The 16818-nt window shown below is 37.3% G+C and overlaps 1 protein-coding gene across 4 annotated transcripts in view; it reads right to left on the bottom strand.

Moving 5' to 3' along the window:
• The window catches only part of SYT1 (synaptotagmin 1), a 552577-nt gene extending 536263 nt beyond the window's left edge, over positions 1 to 16314 (bottom strand). For 3 of the 4 annotated variants that reach the window (XM_015571120.1, XM_006774704.2, XM_006774705.2), the window contains exon 1: positions 15881 to 16272. The gene's annotated coding sequence lies outside the window, so the exon portion shown is untranslated. Of the gene's footprint in view, positions 1 to 15880 lie in introns of all 4 variants that reach the window. The other variant, XM_015571122.1, reaches the window with a different exon arrangement.
• Between the last annotated feature and the right edge of the window lie 504 nt (positions 16315 to 16818).

Below are 16818 nucleotides of genomic sequence, written 5' to 3'. Positions count from 1 at the left end.
GGAAATGCCATGGTCACAGATTTTCACATGTTAGCACAGAATAGTGTCAGAGAAACAATCTACTAAAATCTCTACAGCATGAAGTTAGAAGCAGGCTGAGAATTTTTGTATTATTTGTTTTTTAATTTGAACACAAAACCCTGAATACTTATGCTCAAACGTCATTGTCTGTTGATTCCATAGACTAGTTCTCTACTCATTCACTACTTTAACGGTAGAAAAGTAATCTATTATATCTGTGTATATTTCTCTACTCTATGAGAAAGTTTATCCATCCCAGCTGGTGTGGCTCGGTGTTTGAGCATCAACCAATGAACTATGAGGTCAGGGTTCGATTCCCAGTCAGGGCACATGCCTGAGTTGCTGGATCAGTTCCCAGTAGGGGGCATGCTGGAGGCAGCAGATGAATGATTTCCTATCATCATTGATCTTTCTCTCTCTCCCTCTTCCTTCCTTCCTCTGAAATCAATAAAAATATTTTTTTAAAAGACAGCTTATCCATAAACAAAAAAGAGTGTAATGTATTAGCCCATTTTTTTAAAAAAAGAAAGTTTATATATTTTAACTGATAGCTATTTTAACTAGTGGCTATTAACTGAATTCCTCAGAAGGTAGGAGACCAACATGGATCTACTTGGTTGAGAATAGCCAATAACAGTATTGGTGCCAGATTCATTGTGGGTTTTAAAGAAACACACACACACACACACACACACCCATAAAAAAAAACAGTGCAAATTCACACAAAATCACCTATATGTAAATATAGCAATAACATTATAATTTTGGTATGAGATTTATATTACATTATATGCATTTACAGTATGGTAATACCTTATATTCAAAATAAGCCACTGCAAGTTCCTGTATATTCACATACTAGTATGCTTAATGAGATTGAAATGTAATGTAATTCTTTGAAAACTCTTAATATTTTTAAGGAAGTATTTAAAATTAAAGATTGTTATCCATTAGGAGGTTGTTACATTAACTTGGCTGGTCATGACCAGTATGTTTTAATGAATTAGCCAAAAAAAAGAGAATTAGATTAAAATAATATCAAGATACAACAGCAGTAAGAAATAGAACTATTGTTCATCTTGCATGAATGTGTGTTTGACTGTATATTGAGTTTGAATATCACTGAAAAACATTATAAAATGTAAACTTAGTGGATTCATTCACTCATCCAACAAACATTCTATAGAATGCTCTCTTCCTACCATCTGCCTGGCACTGGAGAATCAGAATGATAAAAATAGCATTGCGGAATCCTGAAAACTTGCATGTAGTGGATTGATCGGATACATTAAAAAATTCAAATATACTACATATGCAAATATATATGTACATATGTCCTAAAACATAAGATATTTAGGATAGAAAAGAGCCTTGGCTCCACACATAAGGAAAACATAGAGCATGCCACTATTGACCAGAATAGTCCACTATTATACTCTTTCTGTGCTCAAATACAGGTTGTTTTGTGTGAACTCAGCAAAGAAAACTCCAGTTTCAAAATATGTTATTATCAGAGCATAATGTGTATAGGAGTCTTAGGGGGGAAAAGAGGGCCTTTAAGATTGACGCTTTAATTACTGCTTCATTACTGCTGCAGTGCATTGAGTGGTACTGCAATCTCACAGAAGTTAATATGCTTCTGTAAGCACCTAGTTTACTATCACAGAATGACCCAGGTAGACTTGGGTTATTGAGTTCTGGAAACCAGGATATGAAACTAGATAGAGGAAAAATAATTTCCGGTTAATGCTCTGAGACCTGTGTTGTCTAAATGATAATCGACACAAAATAATTTGTTTCATTATGTTCTCAGTGTTTATTTACTTTTGTTTCGAAATCTAAATTAGAGTTTTGTAGGATATTATCAAAAATATACTCAAAAAGAAATTACACGGAAAAAAATCATTACCGTGATAAAAAAAAAAACCAAGGTATACACTTAATTCAGAGAAATAATAAAATTGGTGTAGGCTATGTGTTCCATTTCCTTAGAAATTCAGGCAAAAGGAGAAAGGTCATTAAGATTTCACAAAATATATACAAGTGTCTATGGAATATAAAAGGAGTTACTCTTTTAAAGATGAAAATGGAGGATGAAATTATAAGACATCTGAAAATACATTTTGAAAGTCAGGGTAGAAATAGGATTCCATGAGTATAACCATAAAAAATAAAGTAAGCATAAGTATAGTCTGAAATCATACCATGCAGAAATGAGGCATCAAATATATTTAAATAATGTTTAGATTATATATAATCATATTGTTTTGAAATTTTCCTTAATAAATGTTTGCAGATTGTATGTTTGCTTTTAATCCTCACCCCAGGATATGATTAGAGAGAGGAAAGAAGGGAGAGAGAGGGAGAAGTATTGATGTGAGAGAGAAACATTGATTGGCTGCCTTCCACACAAGCCCCAACCAGGGATTGAACCCAGAACCCAGGTATGTGCCCTGACAGGGAATCGAACCATGACCTCCTGGTTTATAGGTCCATGCTCAAACACTGAGCAAAACCGGCTGGGCTCCCTACCGTTTTTTATGCCTATATCTTGCCTTAGTGTTCTTTATAACCATGTCATTTCTTTATATGTAAATAGAGGTTATCTGTCTATTGAACCCTCAATTCTTGGGTACACTAGATGATGCTCCAACCGATTGAGCCGTACTGGCTAGGGCTGTAGATTATTTTTAATTAAAATATTAAAGCAGGGTCAAACTCATGAAACCAGTGTCTTTACACTCAGCTACATTTGCCTTTTGTCTCTACTGCAAGTCAGTAGTCCCCCCCGCCTTATTTACAGGGAAATGTTCCAAGATCACCCAGTGGATACCTCAAACCACGGACAACACCAAACCCAATACATACTATGTTTTTTTTTTTTACTATACATACACACCTTTTCACTAAAAGAAAGCACTTTACAGCTTCTCTTTGGCATTTTTGAGTTGCCAGCATCCTACCCAGGCATGTTGGGGCCATTATTAAGTAAAATAAGGGTTACTGGAGCACAAGCACTGTGATAGCTTGGGAGTCTATAGTGGATCTGATAACCTAGATGGCTGCTAAGTGACTCACATGCAGTGATGGCATACAGGGTGGATATGTTGGAAAAGGGGATGATTCAAGTCCCGGACAAGATGGAATGGGATAGCACAAGATCTCTTTACGTTACACAGAATGGCACCCAATGTAAAGCTTATGAGTTATTTCTGAATTTTACAGTTAGTATTTTGGAACTGCAGTTGACCTTGGGTAAGTGAAACCACGCAAAGCAAAATCATGGATTGGGTAAGAGGGAGGAACTGCTGTAGACCAAACTCATTCCTACTGCAGTTTCCTCACTGGGGTTTCCTTTATCCACAAAGCCTTCCTCTTACATTTACATAGCTGGCTTTTCTTCCTTTTATGTCTCAGCTTATACATTATGGGTTGACCAGAGTCCCTAGTATTACATTGTTTTACTTATTAGCCTGCTTTATTATTTTATAGCATATCTCAATGCTTGACACTGCCTTAGTTATGTTTTGTTGTTGTTTGTAATTATCTGTATTCTCCCCTAGAATGCAAGCTCCATAAAAACAAAGAATTTTTCTGATGTTTGCTTCTGTATTCCCAGCATTCAAAACAGTGGTAGGTACATCATGGCACTTACTGAAGAAATATATTATTCCTAAATAATAACTTTTCAGTTTATAGTACAGCAGAGAAAAAGCACAGCGCTTTTGTGCAGTTATTCTATTGCATCTATAGCCATCCATATGCAGTTAGGGCAATTATAAAATAAAACTTTATAAACCCCTTGAAATAACACTCCCTACACAAAACTAACAAAAATTTGAAGTACTGATATGTATACAGGTGGCTCTATGAGTGCCTTCAGTTGGCTGCTCTCAGCTCCACTGGGATGATAATCTAAAACTCCTCAAGTCCTACAAGTATATTGCCTCTGTAATAAAAAAGAAAGAAGCCAAGGCAATTACGCAAGGACCCAATGAGAGTTAAAGACACTCAACTCTGCCCTCGTGCTCTGATGTTCAGCCTTTTCACACTGGTATAGTCTTATCGGTGTTAAATTATTGAATACTCCACACCTGTTTGTAAACAACCATCCTTCCTCCACTTCTCTCCACATCCTCAACTACTATGCACTTTTCCCTAGCATTCCCTGAATCTCCTGGAGCCATCCTGCTTCAACACTTATGCTAGCCAGCATCCCTTCTGATGGGCCAGTGCTCCTACCTTATGAGCTAGTACACATGTGTTGCTTTTGCCTGTCCTAAATCTAATCACTTTCCTCCTTGTAACAGCAGAACTCTCTTTCTATATAGATGAGTAATGCTATGTCTAACTTTCAAATCCAGAGACTACACAAGGCCTGGCTTAGAAAAATATCATTATTTCACTGCCCTCATCATAGTGAATGGTCCAGGACAAGTGATCCAAGTTGTTCCAATCAAACTTATTCTGGAAATTTTGAGGGGAAGAAAACATTCACTCTACACAATTTCTTATGTAAGCCTATGGTCACTAGAATCATCCTTACCACTGTAAAGAAAGAACATGGCTCTAAATAAAGCAATGCTAGAGAAGAGTAGAACTAAATTGTAGTAGAACGTGGATTCAAACCGAAGCAGTCTATGTTTACAAAGCCAATATTCAATCATAAGTAATCACATAACCACTAAGCTCATCACTCACCCACTGGCTGAACGGAACAGAGAAGAGGTGGGACAAGGTGGAGGAGGTGAAAGGAGGAATAAGAAGCAATAGGTCTGGATCTGATCAGATGGTTTGATTTTCCATATCCAGCTATGACCAAATAAAGAATATTCCTGAACTTTATGGTAACCTGACCTCTAAAATCCCTTTCCTTCCTTAAACCATTTTGAGTTTGGTGACATTTTTACAAATGAAAAAGTTCCTGACTAAAACAAACAAACAAACAAAACAAAGCAAAAAAATGGGGCGGGGAGGGGGGGGGAGAAAGTGGTAAGATCTGCCATTTGATAACAGAGTAGCAATTTGCAGAAATTACTATATTTCCCTTCCTAAAATGAAACTTTTTAGTATGAACTTTCTTATTGAAGCTTATCATGCCAGAGTAGGTATTTATACTCAGGTCTAGAAGATTCCAAGTTTAATGTTTTGATCACATTGCTATGAAGTGGATAAAATTTGTCTATGTCTCTCCTATCTCTATAGGTCATCTCTACCTCTTTGATACCATCTGTACTCTTCTCCTGCCAGTGAGGAGCTTAATGTGATTACTTGTGGTTGGGTATTGGCTTTATAAATATAGACTGTTTGGGGTTGAAACCATATCCAACTACATAATATCTGTGTGACACTGGCAAGTTATTTCTTTCCTATGATTTTCTCATTTAAAAATTAGAGGTAAATTAGTACCAATCTCATAAGGTTATTGGGAATATTAATGGAATGAAGCATGGAAAGCACCCAGAAGGGTACTGACATATATTAAGAATATAAAAATATGATTACCCTGTGTTTGTCCAAAATCACCATAAATACCTATCCTATGCTCTAATTAATCTTGCGTTCTTTCTACAGCCCTTTCCCAATTAAAACTCCTGTTTCCTTATATCAGCTCACCTAGAAAGTCCATTATGTTAATCCACATTGCAATTGACAATCACTCCCAATTGTGTGTGAGTCTTAACACAAAGAATTGCCAATTGATAGATTTCACACATTAGGACTGAATAATAATCGGAGCTTGGATATATTCTCTGCCAACTTCTTTCTACCTTGAAATAAAAGAGAAAAAGCATCCATAGATTCAACAATTTCCATTAATGTTAGATTCAGAAAACAGTAAGAAATTATGTGTGTGAGTACCAATGAGAAAAATAATGAGACATGATGAGGTTGGAGAGTTTGTGATAAGTACACACATCCAACCATATCTCTGGGTACTCAAGGAAGTGACTTAATACTACATAGTTTATAAATAAGAAAAACAGTGAAACGACATTTAATATCACAGTTATACAGCAATGATTGAAGGGCAACTGAGCCTAGTGACTCAGACTTAGTGATTTCTTGTATAGATTTAAAAACTATTCCTGTAATTTTTTGAGTTAAAAAATAACTATTCCTGGAATAATTTTAAAATACAAATGTAATTTCATTCACAGTTAGAGTAATATAAGTAAAGACAGTTTATTAAAATTGTCTTATGTTTTCAACAAAAATAATAAGACTATATAGTTCAACATTCAGTGTAATGTTAGAATTTTATTTTCATTTTGGTAAAAAATAGCGAACTTGTTTTTATATTTTGAGAGAATTAAAAGACATACTTCTGTCCCCATTTCTCAATGCTGAGGTCCTATGCTTCTGTAGGTAAAAATTATAAAAAGCTTCCTATATGTGTAACTGCAGGCAGATCACTTAACTGCTCAGTCTCCTTTATCTGCAAAATGGAGAATCTCTTCATTATCAAAACCAAAGGCAATTTATTTTTTTAAAAACATAGTGCTATACAACTGCCATGAGAACAATTATTTAATTATCATTGAAATAACAAAATATATATTACAAAAAAGCTACCTATGAAGCATGGTAGCAACCATCTCGGGTAAAAGTTACTGTTTAATTATTTTAATCCTGCTGTTCTGGCTTCTGTAATTATTTGCTTGCTAAAATAAAAGAAAAGTTATTTTGATTTTCTTAACTTATATAAATCATCCCATTCAATTGAATACTCCATTGATTGTGGATTGAATACCCCATTGATTGTGTCTTTCGAAACACATTCCTCTGCACCTAGAGGCCAAGACAACACAATTACTTTAAACTGCCTCAATGGCTCCAGATAATGTGTTCCCGTTGACTGAGTGGTCCCAAGACCTGAAACTAGAATTAATCTTTGTAGATAACTAACTTGCTCAATTTTAGTTTCTGTAACAAACTGCTTTTGCAAACCAGGTTCCTCATTCCAAACCTAGAGATGTAATCAATACCTTTGTGATATTTGCCTTTATAAGCCTGATGTTACGGCCAGTCAGGGCTTCGAGATTTGGAGAGCATTTGCCCTCTCGTAGCCGCCAGCTCTGAAATAAATGTGGCTCCTTAATTCGACTTCTTGAGGCACTCTTGTGTGATTCACGGGGTACACTACACCTAGTAGTACATGTCACTTATTTTTACTTTTTTTTTTTAAATCCTCACCCAAGGATATTTTTCCATTGATTTTTAGAGAGAGTGGAAGGGAGAGAGGAGGAGGGAGAAAAAGAGGGGGAGAGAGAAAGAAAGACAGAGGAAGAGAGAGAGAGAGAGAGAGAAAGAGAGAGAGAGAGAGATCCATGTGAGAGAGTCACATCGACTGTTTGCCTCCTGTACCTGCTGGGGCTGGGGAATGTGCAATGGAGGTACAAGCCCTTGACCTGGAATCAAACCCTAGAACCTTTGGTTCATGGGTCAACACTCTAACCACTAAGCAAACTGGCCAGGGCTATTTGTACTATTAAATATTGTTGTATTATCTCTCTGCAATCAATTTTGTTCTAGAAATGACCAGTAAGCCAGTCTTTATACTTAAGAATTTAAAAACACCAGCCTGGCTGGTGTGTCTCAATGGTTGAGCATGGACTCATGAACCAAGAGGTCATGGTTTGGTTCCTGGTCAGGGCACAGGCCTGGGTTTTATGCTTGATCCCCAGTAGGGGGCTTTCAGGAAGCAGGTGGACCAATGATTTTCTCTCATCATTGATGTTTCTCTCTCTCTCTTTCTCTCTCCCTCCCTTTCCCTTCCTCTCTTTGAAACCAATAAAAATCTATTTAAAAAAACAAAAAAAGCATTCAAATTATGACACATTCCCTTCAAGTGTACCAGTTACATAAACAAATTAATAACCTGCTCCCTTACTATATGCATGTGTTTCATAAAACTAACCTAAAATATATAAAAACTAAGAAATACATGTCTTGGTTGTTGAGAAAAAAATAACCCATTAGTATGGAGCCTGGAGTACCAAGCTCTCAGTTAGTAATTAGAGAAAGATAATTCATTAAAATACAAAAAAAGAATGGCAGGAAGAATAAGGAGAGGAAGAAAATAATAAAGGAAAAGAGGGAATGCATGGAAATTGCTATATTATCCTTTTAGCGGGAGAGCTGAACAAATCTACTCCGGCAGTGAGTAGTAATATGCTTCAATGCGTACAGGTCTGAAAGTCCAGAAGCCAAGAGAAATGAAACTGTTGCTATCTATTCAGTATATAAATGATGAGACAGATTCTTAAAGGCATAACAGAACTTGTCTCTTCCACTTTTTCCTGAAGAAGTTGGCTCTCTTCTATCATCAATATTCATTTTGCAGTGTCTACGAGTGATTCAGAAAATATCTATGATTCCCTTGCAAAAAAAATTGAAAACTTGTATACCAAGTACTTTTTGTTCTTTTCCCCCACAATTCAAAAGCAGGGCAGTTTTGGATAATTTAGGAGTATATGGCTTTTTGTTGAAATGTCACGTCCTTGCATTATTAAACTCAAGGTGTTATCTCCAGGTGATTGCTTGGCTTTTTAAATTTAACATTATAATTAAAAAAAAAAAACACTAAAAAGGGAGATGTTATTTGTAACATTATATTATTATCTAAGTTTATAACATAAGAATTTCCTAAGTGCAGATAGGTAAAACTCAAGCACTTTGAGGCATACATTGGGTCTGGTTTATATATATTTAAATATAAAACCTGTGGCCTTATATTGGTGATGTTATTCTATTTATAGAAGAGATTCTGGTGCTCTAGAAATAGTCTCTAATGCCCAATGGTTCACACTTTCTTCATTCCTCAAATCTGATGAAAATGCTGTGAATTAGGCAGAAAGCCAGCCTTGTAAACCAGGATCTGGCAGACATTCCAAGTCAGAAACAGATTCAATACTTTGATACCTTGTCTTTTTCCTGAGAAACTGTGTCAACTTTTCTTCTTAATAATCTTGCTAAGTCAAAGGATGAGTGCTAGAAGAGCTCAGTGAGGCCTCAGTAACCTGTGACACCACTCTTCCTACTTCAAAAGCCATTGAGTGATTTGTCTAAAAAACATGTGCTGATTTTTTTTTCCTCATAAGTAAGCATTTTCATAGGTGGTGAACACGGGCCTATCCACTGGTTTTATTGCATACAATACTGTAGTGCAGGACATCATGAGGAAATAAATATCCTCAATTGGCTTTTTTTCCTTCTCAAGAAAGAGCAAACAATTCTAAATTGACATTTTAGTGAGTGTAGCCTGCTGGTCTGATGCTACATTGCTTATACTTACAGCAACTCTCACATAAAATTATATTTGAAAATAGATTGTTGTAATCCATCCTAAAACCAACCTTATGGTTTCACAATGATACCACAGATTCCACAGAAAAATAAATCTGTGGTCAATGATGTGTGATGATGAGGATGAGGATATGGATATTTAAGGGGCTTCATAATAAGACAAGTGGGTTTGGGGAGTATTAAAGCCAATCCAAGGATCTGATATTCTCTTCAATAATTATTTGAGTTTTATCAACTGGTGTAAATTTGTTTAAAAAAGCAGCCATACTGATTCATGACTAACAACCTCACCTTTTCCTGGATCACTTGTGAGTAATCAAAAGAAATTTCATGAAAGAAAAGCTATTTTATCAATTATCCTATAATTTATATAACATTTAACATCCCATTTTCTAAGTACTAATACTAAGTTTGGTGTAGCTGTGTATGTTGTCTGAGTATTTTCATGTGCTTTTTGCCTTTAGATAATGAAGACATGCCAATGAGTCTCAACTGCAGCAATTAGTAAATCCAATCACCTGCTTCCAGGCTGGAGCGAGGCCTAGGGTGACAAGCAAGGAGGCTGGGCACAGGAAGGAAATGGGCCTTGGGTGACCTCAGGAGGCACACCCAGGCAACTCTCACCAGAGGTGTGAGGTGGGTTTGCCTGATTTGCCCTCTATTGCCATGTGACTGAAAGATGGTTGAAATCCAGGAGAGTGTGGGAAGAGGACAAGAGATAGTACATCTCATTTAACCAATTGTAGTTTAAGAATGTTTTGCATCTTTAATAATAAAAGCAAATATGCTAATTGGACCGTAGGTCATTCCAGATGTCCTTCCAGACAACCTTCCAGACTAAGCCATGGCGGCGGGGGCCGAGGCCGAGGTGGCCACCATTGCAGGTGGGGGCCAAGGCAGAGGCAGCCATTGTGGGGGCCAAGGGCCTAGCTCTTTGCATGAATTTTGTGCACCGGGCCTCTAGTTCTTAAATAATCTTCTGGTTTGTGTTTAAGTGCCTATGTGCATTTTATCTTTGATTATCTTTGAATTATTTAGAAATAAAAAGAAAACATTTATCTATTGCAGAAAACAACACACAACTCCTTTTACTTATATAATATCCTTTGGCAAAAATAATAGTTAATTATATGAACTCTAACCACATTAGAATTAAACAAAGCTACATTTCCCAAATAGAGAAATGGGTTCACTTGGATAAGGTAAGACCAAATTTCAGTACCACACCTAGATTTGATTGCTGGGATATTTCAATCAAAAATTAGCTCCAGACTGAGGCACTTAGCTAACTGTCTCAGGCACAGTATTTGGGGTTGCAGTAGCAGGGTTGTAATCTAATATTTATAATAAAATGTTATCTGACAAGGATGTCAGGAAAATTTAGGAAATTATATCTTAACCGAATAGTTTCACCAGATTTTTATACTAGCTAAAAGAAAACATTCTCATTCTACATGGAAAATTTTCAGCTTCCATTTTGTACAAATGACTAAGAAATAGAAGTATTTATTATCTACATTTTAATTACAATTTTCAGAACACCTCTTTAGCAAAATGACTTCCTATGTTCAACATACTATATGTGAGACCGATGTAGAAATGACCAGTATTTTTCCTTTGTATCTCCACAATAGCAGTAACCAAAAAAGATGACCTCTGAACTCCCCTCATCTGCATTACTGGCAAATTCTGAAAACCAAAATTCCATGTCCCTTCCAAGCATTGAGTGTACTTGTGGAGATGAAACAAACCCAAAGAGAATCAGAACAAGTTCTAAACAATTAGAACTTATGGTTTAACTAAATATTAAAATTATAAAAATTACAGAAAAATTTTAAAAGTCTGCTTTATATTTTTCAAAGATGTGGCAGAAAATTATTTCTAACACCATCATGGATGTGCTATTGTATTCTAAATTAGGTTTTAATTTGTTTTAGACCTCTCTTAAATATTATATGTAAATTAGGAAAATATATATTTTAAAAGGAAGTTTCTTTGGAATAGGATGTTTAAAATTATGTTTAAAACAACCAAAATTGCATCTCCGGTTGCTTACTCTTTCTACATCATAGCAGTATTTCTCAACAGCAAAGGTCAAATTTTTATTCATATATACAAGAAAGGACAGCATTTTGTCATACTTGCAATAGATAGTGTGAACATATTATCAATATATTTTAAAATAAGTTTATTTTTCTATTACTATCATATAAGAGTAGAGTGATGTTCAGATGCCCTGCTACCACAGTTTATCTTATAGCCAATATAAAGGTAGCTCTTCAAGAACTCTCTTAAAATGACAGCTAAGCTGAAGGAAAACATGTTTTCTTCAAATTAGAAAGGTTAAATTCCTGCTTTTAAAAAATGGCCACACTTACTGAAGAGGTGTGAATAAAGTTTACCATAATATTATGAAAAAAATGTTAATCATTCTTAGAGGAATTATTAAAGATACCAATCCACACCCCTTTACCTGAAAAAGCAATAATAATCATATCATTCAATTATGTAAAAGAATAAGAACAAGTTTACCTTTATGCAAACATGGAAAGAAACACCTGATAAAAGCCTTAGAAAGACAGGAACTTTACCACCCCATTATGTCCAAGTCATATAAAAATATGATTTCATCTTATTTGTTACTTTTACATAGAAGTGCATTTTCTATTACTGGGTGTTTGTTTGTTTTTTCCTAATCCATGATTCAAATAAAAATCACTTGTTCCCAAATCCATAGAAGGGCTGTTCAAAGGGAAAAAACCATACCCCGTTCAGTTTTTCTTCTGGGTATTCCTAGCCTTTCAACCAAAGAACTATTAAAAGCTAAGAGACTGTCATCTTCCTTTGAACAGTTACAGGAGTACCCGTTAGTGTCAGCAGATTATATAATATTGTCCATTAGTTTATAATCCTTTTGGAAATTTTTAAAAAATTTATGTGTATTTATCCACATATATATCCATTTATATATAAATATGTTATATAATATGTACAAAATATATATATATATACACACACACATACAGGGTGTGGTAAATGTAGGTTTATAGTTGTAAGTGCATGGAACACAGAGCTCATTCATATATTATTTATTAAGAATTGTATTATTTTCCATAAGAACAACTGCAAACCTACTTTTGCCCCGTCCTATATATCTTTAAATGCTAATTGAAAAACAATTTATTTATTTAGACTGCCACATACTCAATCCCTGTTTAAATATCTTTGGTGAATTCCCATGGAAAGCAAATTCAGCTAGAAAGCATCTCTTACATCTTAAACTTTTGATACAGATGCATTTATGGCAACCAAATCAGTTAAAAACTTTTAAAAATCACAGATGGATTAGATATTTAGTTGTAAAAACCATTACTTGTTTAGCAAAATATTTGCAAGGCCCACACTACCATTATGACAGAAAGTCTAACTTTGTTTTTCTGTAACATTGGACCAAATTTGCTCCCTTATGTAATCAAACTGCTCTATTTTTGCTTTTCTACCCCCAAATTATTGAATCACTACCATTGGGAAAAGAAAGATTATGTTCCGATTTGGAATTAATGCTATCTCTTACTGGTTGTTCCACAAACTGGAAATCATACAAGCTATAAGTATTGCAGGCTTATAAAAATGTCTGTCTTAAGTGTATGTTCTTTGGGATCAGATGGCTCCACAAACCTGTGTGGGGAATTCACTCTAAATTGATTTAATATACTGACCTCAAAAGAGATGAATTGATATTATATGCATAGTGTCATTAGGCTAACAGGAAGTTCAAATTACATTTTTAATACATTCTGCATCTATTCATCTTCCAGTTCATTTCGCAAATATAATTAAGACAAGCTACTATGTTGTAATTTTTTTTTAGTTAGCACCCTCTCAAATGCATACCTAATAATGTAAACACCATGTTATCCATTTTAATATTTCTTGATTAAAACTATCTGATAATTTCACCACAGAGAATAACTAATATTCTTCACTATGAAATGAAGCTCAAAACTAGCCATTGTGTGGCATTTTCTGGAATTAGTATTTTAAAATTTCCCCTGTACATTAGCAATATTTTTTATAAAAATATCTTAAAATATCGAATTACCATATTTGTTCAGAAATATTAATGACATTTATAAAATATTCTCTTCAACAGAGAAAGGATGAAGGTTGTATGAAATTGTTACCTTAGAACATTTGGTGGGATGACAGATTATAATTTAAATCTCTTCTCAATCCACTCAGTACATATTGGAATTAGATCTGACTTCCAGTATCCATAAAGACTTAATTTTAGAAGTATGTGAAAAACTAACCACTCAGATACATCTCTTTTACATGGCATTGCTATAATTAACATTTGTAGAGAGACATGAAAAAACTTTGTCACAAACCAGGAAGCCTAAACTTTTACCTTTCCTAAGACAGTGGAAAAATAAGCAAACAAGATCTCCTTTTGCTCACATGGAACATAGTTGGTTTCCTTTTTATACATCCTTTCATGTCTAAACTTGTTAATTCAGTTGTATACACATGAGGCAATTAAGCGATTGTCCTTTTGTCCTTGTAAGCAAGAGGTGGCACCTCCAAAATTTAGTCAGCTTTCAACAAAAACACTACATTACAAAGGGAAAAAAAGCCAGTTAAGTGTCAAAGCCCTGGGAAGAAGATCTTGTTTTTGTAACTCTAGGTAATTCCACTTAGATAGCAGAGATAAATGCCTCAAATGGAAAATGTTTAGACAATAATATTCATTACACTGATGTTAAATGGAACCAGCTCTTATCTAAGTTGGTGTATAAACTTATACACTAAGATATGTGGTGAAAAAAATACTTTCTGTGGTGCATAGATTAGTGTGGAAGATCAGGCAGAGTTCAGAAAGATGATTCCCTTTCCTCATCCCAAGTGACATGTACATACACACACAAAATAAACCTAAGACTCGGCATTTCCCCTGATAAATCAAAGGAAAGGGTTTATCTGGACATTAGCATCAGCAGGCTGCTCTGCACTCATGTAGGACCCACTTGGAACGATTTCCCATTACATCCAACTAGACACTTCTCTCTACTTTCTCCCGTCTGACAGTAATCACTTAGCTGTCTCGGGTGCATAACAGGAAACATTGTTGATGGCATTAGAAATTGCCGAAGTTGCCGTCAAGGTCTGTTCAACAAGTACCTTTCACTTGACCTATTATGCTGGCAGTTAGGGCACATAGTGGTTTTGCTCTCTTTCTCTTCCTTGAGAACAAAAACATTTCCCCCTTAAGATTTTTTTTTTTTAATTTGAGGTTATCTTTCTACCATTACTTTCTAAACTTTGTTCCAGTACAAGAGGATTCTTGGCCAACTGAGCTTCCATATGCCTTCTAACTGGAGCAATGAAATTGAATAAACATCATGTTTACATCTATTAAATATTATTACTATAAGGAAATAAGGCAGAGCATGAATCTGATAGCCAGGCAATAGAATGCAGATAGTAGAAAGGCAGAATGAAATGGCAATTCATACACAAATTAGCCGTAACAGAAAAGTTAAATGGTTGCTTTATTTCCCCAAAGGGTTAACTAATATTCAAGAAAGTGAAAATCAACATGTATACAAAGCTACCTAGATCACCTTTCTCAAAGTAGAAGCCCAAGCCTCCTGGTAATACTGGTGTCACCTACGAATGTTTGTTAACTTTACATATTTTTTTTGCCTCCCAACATAAAGGCCATACCAGAGAACCTCAGGGAAGTAATAATATGTTTTTAATTTTTTTCTCTCTATGCAAGAAACACTTCAAAGTTCAGACATTACCACTGATGGGCAAATACCAAATAGCCCCACTGGACAGATGAAAACAGGAAAAGTCAGCTGGTTGGCACTTAAAAACAACAGCAATTAAGCAGTTGGATGTGGGTTGGATCGGCGGTTTATTTTTGTTCCGTTGGAACGAATCAAGTGAGAGACATAGCCTCTTGCAAATAGGAGGTCGAGTCAAACTTGATGCTTCCCCTCTCTGACAGCCGGGCAGGATGGCTGGTCTACTCGCTCTGTTCAGTTTAATTGCTTTCTGCACTCTCATTCTCACGGAGCTCGCATTCCCTCTTGCCCCTCTGCCCCCGCAGAAAGAAATCTTTCTCCTTTCTCCACTATCCCCTTCTTTCCTCGGAGAACAGGCAGTCCTCTCCAGGAGGAGAAAGAAACCCTGTGCGTGCTTAGGATGGCAGGAGGGTGAAGATGAAGAGGGGACGGAAAAGGGGGCGGGTGGAGGTGAGAGATGGAGATTGGGGCGGGGGACGGAGAGGGAGAGACGGAGCAGGAAGATGGGGGGTGCCCAATATCAACTCCAGCCTCTAAATCAGGGGCGCTGGGCAAAGTGCTTTGCCAGGAGATGCACATGTGGTCTCAGATTTCTCACAATAGGCCACCCGGGGCTCCCTCCGCAGGTCTCCTCGCCCACCACCAAAACCCAAAGGTACCGAGAACAAAATCTTGCAGAGGGATTCGAGCGAACAGGCACCACCAGGGTGGCCGCACCGCCGGTCCCGCCGCCTTACCTGCAGGGAAGACCTGGAGGTGGTGCGGGTTTCCGTCCCCACTGCTCTCCCCGGGCGGACCGCCTCGAAGGCGCACACGTCCTCTCGCTGCCTCTGTGCTTGGAGGGGCAGCCTGCAACACAAAAGGGGTGTGTGGGTGTGGGTGTGTGGGAGGTTTTCCAGGGCCACCAGCTGGTCCCAGCTGGCCGCCCCCACCCTACACACACCCCTTTGGGGCACTTAGCCCCCCTCTCGGCTGGGCACCACCCTGGGGGGGCTGGTCCGGCTGCAGCCTCAAGTTGCGGCCGCTAAGTACTGCTGCCGCCGCAGCAGAAGGAGGAGGTGGAAAGACACTGGGGGCAGGACTCGGTCTGGAGCATCCCCACACTGCAGCTTCTCCAGGAATCCCTCCAGTGAGGAGGCGGCCGCCCATCATCTCCCAGCCCCGGCCACCTGATTGGCTCCACCTCGGTACGCTGCGCCAAGGAGCCAATCCGGGCGCACTAATAATAGGTGGATCCCTCAGCCAACAGCGCCCATCCCAGTTCTGTTAGTGTCTCTCCATCCCCACAGCGGACAGGGACCTGAGGAGGGAGGGGGAGGAGGGTTGGGGGATGGGGGTCCCTGGGAGGGGGAGAGATCCCAAGGAGACGCTGTCAAGGGCACCCGATAAGCCCTTTGGGTACCCGCAGGGATGCCCCACAACCTGTTCAGCCAGCCCTAAGCACGGGAGGAGACGGCATCATACAACATCATACAAAGCTATTTTTCTTTCTTTTCTTTTTTCTTTACTTTCAATCAAAACCTGCCCTGATACTGAGCATGCCCAGACGGGAACAGCGCCCTAGGAGTCCCGATGTGTGTGGGTTCCCAGGCTGTGGGTTTTTTTTGAAAAGGTGAGATCAGGAAAAGAGGCAGAAGTTTGTCTTTGGCCTTTTGACCCGACAGAGTTGTGGAAG

The sequence above is a fragment of the Myotis davidii genome, unplaced genomic scaffold (assembly GCF_000327345.1).
Source record: "Myotis davidii unplaced genomic scaffold, ASM32734v1 scaffold26, whole genome shotgun sequence".
Lineage (NCBI taxonomy): Eukaryota > Metazoa > Chordata > Mammalia > Chiroptera > Vespertilionidae > Myotis > Myotis davidii.
This window is presented reverse-complemented; position numbering and strand designations above follow the sequence as displayed.